Source organism: Pelodiscus sinensis, chromosome 5, assembly GCF_052426305.1.
Source record: "Pelodiscus sinensis isolate ZL-2025 chromosome 5, ASM5242630v1, whole genome shotgun sequence".
In the NCBI taxonomy this organism is placed as follows: Eukaryota; Metazoa; Chordata; order Testudines; family Trionychidae; genus Pelodiscus; species Pelodiscus sinensis.
Window position 1 is genome coordinate 38,805,427 of NC_143056.1, and position 12,335 is coordinate 38,817,761.

Here is a 12,335-nt window from a genome sequence, read left to right on the forward strand (position 1 = left end):
GGATCATTTCCCTCTGCTCCTGTTGAATGTTTTCCTTCCCTGAGCCTTTCATCCTCCTTAACAGCACAGGGGCTGTCTGACTGGAGATGGGATAGTTCTACAGAGTCCCGGAAAGCCTCATCTACGTACCTCGTGGCCTCCCTCAGCTCCTCCAGTTCAGCCACCCTGGCCTCCAAAGCCCATACGTGGTGTCTCAGGGCCAGGAGCTCCTTGTACCGAATGCATACATACGCCACCTGCCCACAGGGCAGGTAATCATATATGCTACATTAAGTCTAATAAACAGGATAGCCCACACTCTGCTGATGGGCTTCTGCCTGCATTCTCCCCATAGCTGCTTAGGTGATTGATAGGGTTTTTATTTAAATCAGGAAGTTTTGGTTTTAGTTTAATGTAAAAGTTTTAAAGAATGGCAAGTGTACCTCACCCCCCTCTAACTCTCCTTCAGAACTCCCTCTCGAAACTCCCTGGCTATGTCTACACTGGTGGCTTCTTGCATAAGAACATCTTGTGCAAGTGTTCTTGTGCAAGAAGTCTTGCGCAAGCAAACATCCACACTGTCATGTGCGAGCTGTGCTTTTGCGCAAGAGCGCCCATGGCAATGCGGACGCTCTCTTGTGCAAGAAAGCTCTGATGGCCATTTTAGCCATAGGGCTTTCTTGTACAAGAAATCCCTGCCAAGTGTCCACACTGCCCTCTTGCGCAAGAGCTCCTGTTTAAGAGGGCTTACACCTGTTAAAAAAGAGCGTAGCTCTTGCGCAAGGAGCCCTCTCTTACCACGCCGTACTGTAAATATACTTGCGCAAGTGTGGGCAGGCAGTGTGGATGCTCTGCAGATTCTTGCGCAAGAACGGCCGTACTTGCGCAAGAAGCCGCGAGTGTAGACATAGGCCTTGTTAGCTGCCCCTCTTTGCAAAGCAACATTGGCTGATTATGTTCCACAGCTGCTTTCTCCACAGCCCCAACCCTCTCCCAGGGCTGGAGTTAACCCTTCTTAGACCAGTGTGAGGCAGATGCACCATCATAGTTCCAAATAAGCATTAAGCCCTAACTTTAACTTGAGCTGCTTTCTGTATCCACAAACTGGGGGAAGAAGGGGGTTCAGGAGTGGGATCAGGTACAAAGTCCAGCAGCTGTTTTTAGGATTGGAATGCAATATGCAGCAATAATCTCTCATTTCTGTTGCTGAACTTGTTAAATGTACTCCCCCTTTCTTCATCTGGTTGAGCAACCTCGGAAGACATGAAATATACCAGGAAAGCAGGTATGAGAATCCAACCACATCCATGCCTAGGGAAGGACTAAGTCTTGAAACTACACATATGTAAGTAGAACAGGTACTCCACAGGAAGGAATTCCATTCCTGGGTTCTCAGAGGGGTTTTGCAGTTATTTGGTTGCAGCCATATCAGTCCAAGGCCAGGGAATCTGTGAACTTGGAAAGTTTTAATACAAGCCTTTAGTCCTAAGGTATTTTTAAAGTCTCTTCTGGGCCCCTGTCCCAGAAGTACCCTCAAGCTCTTTTAACCCTTCTTCTTGAGAGAGTTTGAAACTCTAAGTTCTCTTAGTAGTTTAGCTTTGCAGTCTTAGGCAAACAGAATCTCTTGCCTTCTAGGATACAGGAATAAGATTATGGTCTTAAAAGGGTGATTTTTGTTAAATACAAAAAAAAAGAGAACACACTTGGTGAAACATTGGTTGGTTGCTAAGTATTATAGAGCAACTAAAAAAAAAGGCTGAGGGATAGCAGTAAAAACATACTGCTTATGTCTAAATACATCTTTAAGTCTTTAAGGTTCCACAGGACTCCTTGCTGTTGTTGTTTTTTTAAGGATTAAGATATAGAGAATTGCTTCCCTGGGATTCAGTTTGGAAAACTGCAGTGTAAAGGGGTAGTTTTATGTGCTCAGTATAGAGAAGTCCAACAAACCCCAAAATAAAATAATCTGATTGCATCTGACTAAACTGCCTCCTTTTCTAGGCATGGATGTCGCTGGATTCTCCATGCCTGGTTCCCTGGCTTAGTTCATGTCCTCCAAGGCTGCTCTCTAATTACACAACGTGAACAGGAAGGTCACTACTTCCAATTCAAAAGCCCACACTGTTTCCGTGCCCCATTCATCACAACCATCAACTGCAATGTCCACTTCCTTAAGGACCACTAAACTATATTTCCCTTTTTCCACTGCCATAAGTGTTCAATGGGATCCTGTTTCTACTCCGTAAACCTCCTCACAAGTCAAGTGTGCTGGAAAAAAATCCCCTCTTTTATTTCACATCTGATGACTTTAAGAGCTGCTGTAGCAGTGCTTTGAATGAGGACTCGTCAAAAAGTGCTTCATAGACAATGAAAAAGCTTGTCTATTTTGCAGGCTGAGCACTAGGAAACTTGTTAGCTCACATGTGGCTCTCAGCCACAATGCCAATTTTTCTGTGACTGCTCTACTACGAAGAAGGTGGTTTCTGGTCTACAGAAGATAAGGCAGGTCAGGTCATCAGAGAAAGGAGCAGAGATGCTTTAGTGTGAGATACCTATGTACCAATGTTCCCTCTAATCTTTTTCATCCACGTGAAGCAGAATATTTTTTTTCATATGCACCAAGGCATGAGTGAATGAGCACCACCAGCAGAAGCAAAAAAACCTAACTGTGGGTGCTCTGCTAATCAGCTGGGTGACATTTGAATCTCTCTTGAGTGGTCACATAAGTGCACAGCTTACAGAGAATACTGCCTTTTACACCTTGGTTCCCAAACTCTGTTGTATTACTGTTTATAGTATGGCACTCTCATAAGGCCCAAATCAGAATCAGTGCCCCATTATTCTAGCTGCCTTACAATTACAAAAGACAACATGACTTCTCAGCTTCCAATACCAACAGACAAAGGATGGCTACAATACTCAGGGTGTGCAATTTGAAAATGTCCTTGGGTTCAGCCATTCTAAAATACTCATTTGGGGTGCTAACTCTGAAAGTTAAATAAGGCAATTTAATTTGTAGTCATGTTCACTGTTGATCATGTCAGTAAAATGTCATTTTAACCTGCTTATTCAACAATTGTAAACTGTTTTAACGGGCCTGCCACATGCCATAAGCTGTAAGTGTCTCTGTGATCTGCTACCAAGAAGCATTTTTGTTTCCCTGCTGACAACTTCTATCCATCATACAGTTCTGCATTAGCCTACACCTCCTCTATTTCTTCAAATGAGGACTTACCAAATTCAGTTTGAGCTCGTTATCCCAGGGGGGAGAGAGAGGTAATTGGTTCACTTGTCTTATATGATGGCTTGCTTACTTTTTTTTGTTTGATTTGGGTTTTTTTACATCCTCTTGATGCCTTACCCAAATCACAGGACTAGTAGCAACAGCCACCAATTGTCCTCGATAGTAGCCAGGAAATACTAATGTGATGGAATACCATAGGGTACAATTAAAAGAAGGAAAATGTAGGCTGAGCAATGTGAAACATGAGCTTGTTGTCTTGAGTAACACTAGAAGCACCATTGCTTGAGATATTTTAAACTTAAATAGACAAAGTACTAGTTGATATACTTGGGTGAGGGGCAGGGCTGGCCTTACCATGAGGCCAACTGAGGCGGCCACCTCAGCTACAAGACTCTAGGGGGAGGGGGGTGCCACTCGGACACAGAGAATTGAGACCTTTCAAAGTTTTGGTCCAAGTGAGGGGACATGGGGGCATCAATTGAGCTCCCTGCCTCAGGTGCCAAAATGTTGTGAGCTGGCCCTGGTGCAGGGAGCAGATAAGGGAATAAACAAAACAAACTATCATATACAGTTTCATCTCAAACATGTTAGATTCTATTACCTCAAATGAAAGCAGCTGGAACAAGTTAGTAACAAAGAAGAAAAAAACCTGAAACTAGAAGAGATGAGTCTCACGTCCTTTAGGAACATGACAAAAATAGTGATTGGTGCAGTGGTGAACCATAAAGAGATAGCAATTAATTTTCCTATCCATTTTCCAGGTTTCCAAGACTAAAGAGAGGAGCAATGTAACTATGAACAAGCGGCAGAAAATAAGAATTTCCTAAGAGCACGATAGCAATTCAGCAAAAATGGCAGAGGAAAAAAGACATTTAAAAAAATCATGAGGTCTCTTGGGAAAGCTATTCGACATCTACAAGAATGTAGTAGACTGCCATGTCAGTGGAAGACGGACATGTCAGAAACACACAAAAGCACAAATATAGAGAATTAGGCATAGGTAAGAGGTGAAACAATTTTAGTGCTCCAAGTGACGCTCCTTTTTGTGCTGTAAGATGCTCACAGACTTTAGAGAACATCTAGTTTGATCATCTACGTGTTGCAGGCCACAGAACTTCACCCACCCGTTCCTAAAATAAAGCCTTAACCTGTAGTTGTTACTGAAGTCCTCAACTCATGATTTCAAGACTTCAAGTTACAGAGAAGCCACCATTTACTCTATTTTACACGTCCTCTACAGAGGAAAGCAAAATGTTACTGGGTTATATGCCAGTCTGACTTGGGGGCGAGAGGAAAATTCCACTCCCAGATATGGTGGTCAGTGGGGTGCTGAGCATTTTAGTTAAGACCCAATAACCAAACAAATAGGAAAACATTCTCTATAGTAGCTTTCCATCTAGTGTCTCACCACTGGACATTGGGAATATTTACTACTAGCTGTCACACACTGGCTACCTGCCACTGTAGGCAGTTCCATCATACTAAGCCCATCATAAACTTATCAAGTAGCAAGGCCCAGGCCAGGTTAAGCCTTCTCTGACCCAGGCATGGCCCCCCCCACCCACTCTTCACCCAAAGTCTCTCTCCCCCTCCCCTCTACCCTTAAGCCAGTAGGGGGTGTTCAGCTCCACCCAGCGGCCTGGAGTTCAGGCCCATCAGTGGCCAAGGATGTCTGGGGAAGGCAGGCCCGGTTTTGGTGAGAGATTGGGCCAGTGGCCTGGGACAGCACTGGGGTCACCCCAGTGCTTGAGGGCTAGCCTGGTGCAGGAGGCCAATAACCCAGGGCAGTGCTTGTGGGAAAGGATGATGACTCAGCATGGCTCTAAGGCCAGCCCTATGGTTGAAGGAGCCAGCTGCTTGTCTTGGCTCTGCACCTAGCCCAGCACTTGGGGTGGTGCAGTTGGCTAGTGCAGCTGGGAACCGTGTGTCAGCTCACTTGTGACTGAGGGAGTCTCCCTGCACCTCCAGTCACAGGGGAGGCTGGCTCTTGGCACCAGAATTCAGGACCTCAGGTAGAGGGGGGTGGGGCTGCTGAGCTAGGCTCCTCAAAGGGAGGGTTCATCTGCTGCCCATGACACTCAGTCATGAAGCCCGTTAGTTTTTTGCCCTCCCTCCCTCCCTCCAGAAAGCTGTTTCAGAATTTCATGCCACTGATGGTTAGGAACCTTTGTCCAATGTCAAGCCTAAACTTGACAACCTGTTTACACCATTTGTTCTTGACACTTAAGTTCACTAACACCTGTCCTGATATGTATTCTTCTAGTATTTTTATAGAGAGGCATCATATCATCCCTTATTCTTCATCTGATTAGGCTAAACAAGCCAAGATCTTTGAGGCTACTTTCATAAGCAAGGTTTTTCAAGTCCTCTGCTCATCCTAGTAACCCTTTTCTTGACCAGTTCCAGTGTGAATTCATATTTTGTAAATATGGGAGCTGAGAATTGCACACAGTATTTCAGATGCAGTCTCACCAGTGCTTTGCATCATGATACTTCCCTATCACTGCTGGAAATACTTGCCTGCTGCATCCTCAGGTTGCATCAGCCTTTTTCACAACTGCATCACATTGGCAGTTTATCATCGTCTTGTGATTAAATAGTATACAGTACCCAGTACTTTTTTTTGCATCCCTACTAATAAGGCCCCATCTTATAGCAGAAATTCTTATTTCCTATGTGTAGGACTTTGCACTATTCAATTTCATCCCATTGTTACTACTCCAGTTTTCATAGTCCTCCAGATCTTCTGGTTCTTCTCCATATCGGCAATACCTCCCAGCTTTGTGTCATCTGCAAATTTACATGTGTGTGGCATTATTTGCACTGGTATCTCTTCTTCCAATGCCTAATTGGGATTGAGTTTTGAAATCTGGGAAGCCAGTCCCTCCTTTTCAAGGGTGTGGTGCTAAGCAGTGAGGCTTAATATATAAACCGGTTGCCAAGCTAACTCCTTAGCAGGAGAACAGGAGCAGCCAGAGAGAGTTTCGGTTCCTTTTGTTTAGGTACGGCTCTGCACTGGGGGTGGATATGGAGGATGAACAAACAACTGCAGTGAACTGCCTTGGATGTTGTATGTGCTCCTTGTAGCTGGAAGACCAAAGACATTTCTGGTGTTTGAAATGTAAAGCTGGTAGCCACTGTGGAGATGATGATACATGGTCTGAAAGTGCAAGTTTCAACACTGTGTCAAATCAGAGAAAAGGAAGACATTTATCAGCAAGCACCCTCCTTCTGGGGCAACATCCTTGGAATAAAGGAACAGAGTAAGGGCTGACACACTGTAACATTTACAAGTGAGAAGTTTGGTGGTGGCAGCAGTTGACTGATCCCAGGGTTGCCACAGTTAGTGATAAAAGAACTGGAAAGAGTAGAAACTGAAGAAACAGACTGGCAATTTCTGACCAAGAGTGAAAAGCAAGCCAGGAGGCATTCAACCTAGCTACAAGTATTAATTACTTACCAGATACTCAGAATAGTTTAAAGGAACCTATGTGGGGTAACAGAGAGAGCTACAGGGCCAAGCATCTAAAGTGTCTTCATCAGCATTTGACTTCAAGCCATGGTACATCCGTCAAGTTACTATTTCCTTAGAAGTTTGATAAACCTCAGCACTATAACAATTACATGACCAATCTCCCTATAGGAATGGAAAGTTATGTACATTAGGGATGGGGACAAAAGGGTTAACTGAAGTGTAAAGATTTTTTGACAGGGAAAAACATAAACCCTTAAGCTACTCATTAGAAAGTTGTTTAAATAATGCACTCAGTCATTTAGGAACAAAGTATTTTATTGGGAAACAAACACTGTTTTTATAATAAAAATCCCACAGAAACTCTACTAAGGAAAATGGTATGGTATGGGAAATATAGCTTGTTACATTTTAAAGAGCAGTTATTAAATTAGAACATACACTGAACTAAAAATGGCAAAGGAGGACTGACTACATCAGTAACCGAAGAAGAATGGCAGAAGATATCTGAAATTGCATGAGCTTTCACAACAACCAGTTGTTCAAGCTATCATCTAAAATCCATAGCATAGATGTTCTCCTATGCCTTTAAATATCTTTCACCAAATTAACCAACTTATTTAAGAAATAAAAAGCAGAAACATCAGGCTTTGCATGCACAATAAGGCAGTATCACAGATCCACTTATACTGGACAAAAATAGGTGTCAGAATGAACAATACCTGTCAGGTATCCTTTATGAAGGAGATTTTACATATATGTTTGTCTATTAGGAAGGAAATGAGATCAAAAAATCAGTACAATGACACAGAAACATACCCTATACTAGTGACTGCAAAGGAATTTACAGCATATTGACTAACAGAACTACTGTCTTCAGGCCTACAATCTAGACTGTATGTGGCACTCTTCAATGAACTAGTATTTTCCTTCAAGACTAACAAAACATGTAGATGGTGTTTAAGGTGTTACTACACTATTTATTGTTTTTGTTACAGACTAACTCAGCTACCCCTCTGAAGCTTTTGTAGTATTTTCCTGTAGATCAAGTTATGTATCTTGTTTAAGATAGCAAGACATTTGAAATTATCTGATCTTTGGTATCTAAATATATTTTAAAATAAATGTTGACTTTTGTTTTCCTTTTCTTGTTGAAGATGAATATGACTTGAGATCGTGATTTATATTTACAAATCCACATAAGAACATCTCCATATATTACAAATATGTAGTATTTCCCTTTGGACTGGATTGTCTTATCTTCTAGTTAGCTAACACACACATACATACACACAAAGATTTGTCTGGGAGCCAACACCACCACATATGTGAGACTTTGGTTGCACGAAGGTGAAAAACAATCCCCTGACCTAGATGATTTCCCAGGTAGGATAAAACTGACATAGTCTATTGCATGTTACCTGCTCCACACTGCATTCCCAGATGTGGCTTGAACATTTTGCACTCAGAAATCCCCAGAGGAGCTGCCCCCAGGGAACTATATTAACAGGCACAATATAAAACAGCCTTTAGTCTGCTCTAAATTAGATCAGGGAAAGCCCAGGAACTAGAGGAGCAAGGAGGACACTATAAACCACCTTTCTTTCAGTATGGCAGCAGTTCTAGTTTCTAAGCTTGGGTGACACCGATAAGCATCAGAGTGAATAAAAACAAAAACAAAACAAGAAGCCAGATTCATCTCTGGGCAGCACTGTTGGTTTTCATGGAGTTACATCAGAGTTCTGAGCACAATATTACAAAGACCTCTTTGCCTACATGTCACAAAGCTGGTGACTGCAGGTCACTGTATCTGCCTGCCAAGGCAGCCATGGTTTTATAATCAGGATTATAGAATTATCCAAAATACTGAGACTGGAATGGAATAAGGATACATACAGAATTTTATACCTGAATAATTACAACTGTGGCAATGCTCCTTGAGAACTGAACAGTCACAGTAGTGGGAACTTTCCCTTATCTATTTGAGTTGCATTCTATTACCTTGCTTTCACTGTTAGGAGCCCTACTTATGTCTCCTAGACTGAATTATCATTCCTCAGATAAATCACTTTGGGAAGTTCTACAGAAATGCCCAGAAAGGGAAAAACTGACTTTAAATATACCCAGCTGAGGGCACAGGCCACCCTTTGTTCTCCCATTTTGTAGAAGGATGTAACTTTGCAATTATATGAAACCCAGTAGCCTATGGGAAATCTGGCTCCAAACCCAATAGATGTCTCACATTGTTGTATCATCCCTCCCAATTTTGGCAGCATAGCTGGCTCAGTCACAGTATTGTTCTCTGGTCCCACATCACCACAGCACACTTAAGGAAACTAAGGAGAGGAGGTAAAGGATAAAATAAGCAACCATCTGCACAGTGACTTCTGCTGTTTACCTAAAGCATAGGCTAGGGAAGCTCTTGTGCCACCACATGCACATGACTGCACAGTGTGGCACTAAACAACAGGCTGGAGGCAAAAATGCCCACCTTTGCCAAACAGCTCCTTCCTTACCTGTACATTTTGTATTGTCATGTTTTGTTTAGTTCTGTAACAGTTCTAACCAATGAGAAAAAGGTCACCTATTTCCCCCAGGTGGCACCCTTAAGCAGTGAGAGCTGTGCCTGATGGCACCCTCCCACCGTACCCCGCCCACCCCCCCCCCCCCCCCCCCCCCCCCCCCCCCCGCCTGGCATAGAACCGGACTGTCCAGTATTTTTGCCTCCTGTCTGGTAAAAAAAATTCAGAAAATACTGGACATTGTCTAAAATGTCTGGGTATTTTCTGATTTTTTCCTGGCCATGAGGCGCAAATCCCAGGTGCTTACCGGCTTCCACAGGGCAGCTGTCTGGCCTGGAGCAGGGAGACAAGATGGCGGAAGGCCACTGACAGCCTGTTAGGACCAAAAAGCCTCAAAAAAGGGACCACGCTAGGTTTAAAAAAAAAATTATTTATTTATTTTTTTGCTCAACACCTCTCAGGGTCCTTTTTTTTCTCAACAACTTTGGTCTCCCCCAACATATTTTTTTCCCTGTTTTTTTTGGGGTGGGGACAGAAGGAGTGGGGAGATGTTCAGTATTTTTGGTTAAACCATCTGGCAACCCTAGCCACGCTAAGACCTTGCCTAGGCTACAAAGTTTTCTTTTGCAGACAAAACAGGAGAGGTGCATACACTAGAAAGTTACTTTTGGCAACAAAACTCTGCTATTTTGCTAACACCATAAAACCACCACAAGAGAAGCATAAAGCTTTTGGTGATAAAGTTAAAGTGTCATCCAAAAAATGAGATAAGGTAACGTGGTCAGGAGAATATCAGGAATACCCTCAAGCAGACGAAAGACATAAGGGGGGGAACAAACAGTGGCTCAATTCTGCTCTAGGTAGGGAATAGGTAGAGCCAAAAGGGCTGGGTGCCTCTTTTGATAGTCAGGGGGCTTGGAAGGCAGGTCCTTTTCACAGCAGGCAGAGGAAACCTTCCAAGTTTAGACTTCTCTTAGCAGGACAACTTCTCTATAAAAGGCAAGATACTCCAGGTCAGAGCCAATAAGGGTTGTCCAGCAACAGGGAGGAGTAATGACCCCCACCTTTGAAAATAAAATGCTGGTCACTCCCAATACACAAGGAAGAGAAGGGAGGGAAAAGACCACCAGGCTCCCTCATATCACTCCAAAAATGAGTCTTGAGGTGAATTGGGGCATATTATTAGCCTGGACAGGCTGGGACATGTCAGAAATCTTGGGAAGCTGGGAGAGGAGAACTTCAGAGACTGGGGCAACATGAGTTCTGAGGGGTTTGAAGCATTTGAAGGGGTTAGGAACTCTTAGGGCAGGGTCTGGGACAATGGAATCCTTAGCAGCAGGGAGGGAACGGCAATCAGAGGCCAGGAGAAGGTCTTCACTGGGCCCTGGAACACCAGTTTCTTCCTCTGCTTGTTCCCTTGTGAGTGAAAAGGGGACAGGCACATGCAATGAAGTTGCAGCTAGAAAACTGCAGCTATTCCTCCATCCAAACTCATTCCCTTAGGGCATATCTAGACCATGCTAGACTTTCAAAAGAGGATATGCAAATTCCATGGTTTTATTGGCGAACCCTCCAGTTTGTCAACAAACCACTTTTCATTAAAAAATTAGGTTTACGCGGCTTGTCAACAAATGGGAGGGTTCTTTTCTCATCTGTGATAAGCAAAATACTTAGCAGTTGTGTGACTGTATGCCATAAAGAAGCAACAAAAGGGGGCAAAAAAACCTTTTCCTTTTGCACATTTCTCTTTAACGTGGTTGTGCAACATTAAGGACTGTACAATTTTTTAAAGATCCCATATATCTTGATTTTCTTTCCATAGTGCAGGTGGGCTCAACCCATGGCTTGGAAATAGGAGTCAGAGAGTGGCTATCATGGTCACACTGTTCTATCCTGTTCTGCTGGAGGACTTCTCCTCTGGTTGCTAGCACATAGGGTGTGTCTAGACTACATGCCTCCTTCGACGGAGGCATGTAGATTAGCCAGATCGGAAGAGGGAAATGAAGCCGCGATTAAAATAATCGCGGCTTCATTTAAATTTAAATAGCTGCCCCGATCTGCCGATCAGCTGTTTGTCGGCAGATCGGGAGAGTCTGGACGCGATGCCCCGACAAAGAAGCCTTTCTTCATCGACACAGGTAAACCTGGTTTCACGAGGCTTACCTGTGTCGATGAAGAAAGGCTTCTTTGTCGGGGCATCGCGTCCAGACTCTCCCGATCTGCCGACAAACAGCTGATCGGCAGATCGGGGCAGCCATTTAAATTTAAATGAAGCCGCGATTATTTTAATCGCGGCTTCATTTCCCTCTTCCGATCTGGCTAATCTACATGCCTCCGTCGACGGAGGCATGGAGTCTGGACACAGCCATACTGATGCCAAGTCTGCTATTTTCACCTATGCTGGCTAGATTAAAGCTAACACATATGCCTACCAGTGCTATAGTTACATCTTCACCCTGTAGTGTAGACCTATCTTAAAGTGCTAAACACTTATCTATACTCAGATGATGAGGTAAAAGCCAACATCAAGCCAAACAAATTGCTTAATTTTTAGTATCAAAATTTCATTTGAGTTTCTTTCAGCTATGAAAGCAATAATCATCATCACCATCAGTAAAACTGGGATCTGAACCCATTAATTTGGACAGACAGGTTTTCAGAAAGAAATTCAAAATAAATCTCCCCTTAAACTCACCTAAAACAATAATTTAAAAGAAAGTCAGGAAGTTTTTCTCCACCCACAAAGAAAAAAAGAAGTCAAAGCCTTGATATCTGCTCTTTGTTGATTTATTAACAAAAAGTATTGTTACTGTTGTTTGGCCTACAGAGGCAACATCAATAGTGGATTCTATTTTTAAAAACCATGAACTAAATTCCAACTGCAGAGTTTGTATTACTTATGAGTGATGATAATAGGAGCAGAAAGAATCCAGTTCATAAGCTACTAATTAAAAAACAAGAACAAGTCATGCCAAACTAATCTGATAGCTTTCTTTGATAGGATAACGAGCCTTGTGGATAAGGGAGAAGCGGTGGATATCATATACCTAGACTTTAGTAAGGCATTTGATATGGTCTCGCATGATATTCTTATTGATAAACTAGGCAAATATAACTT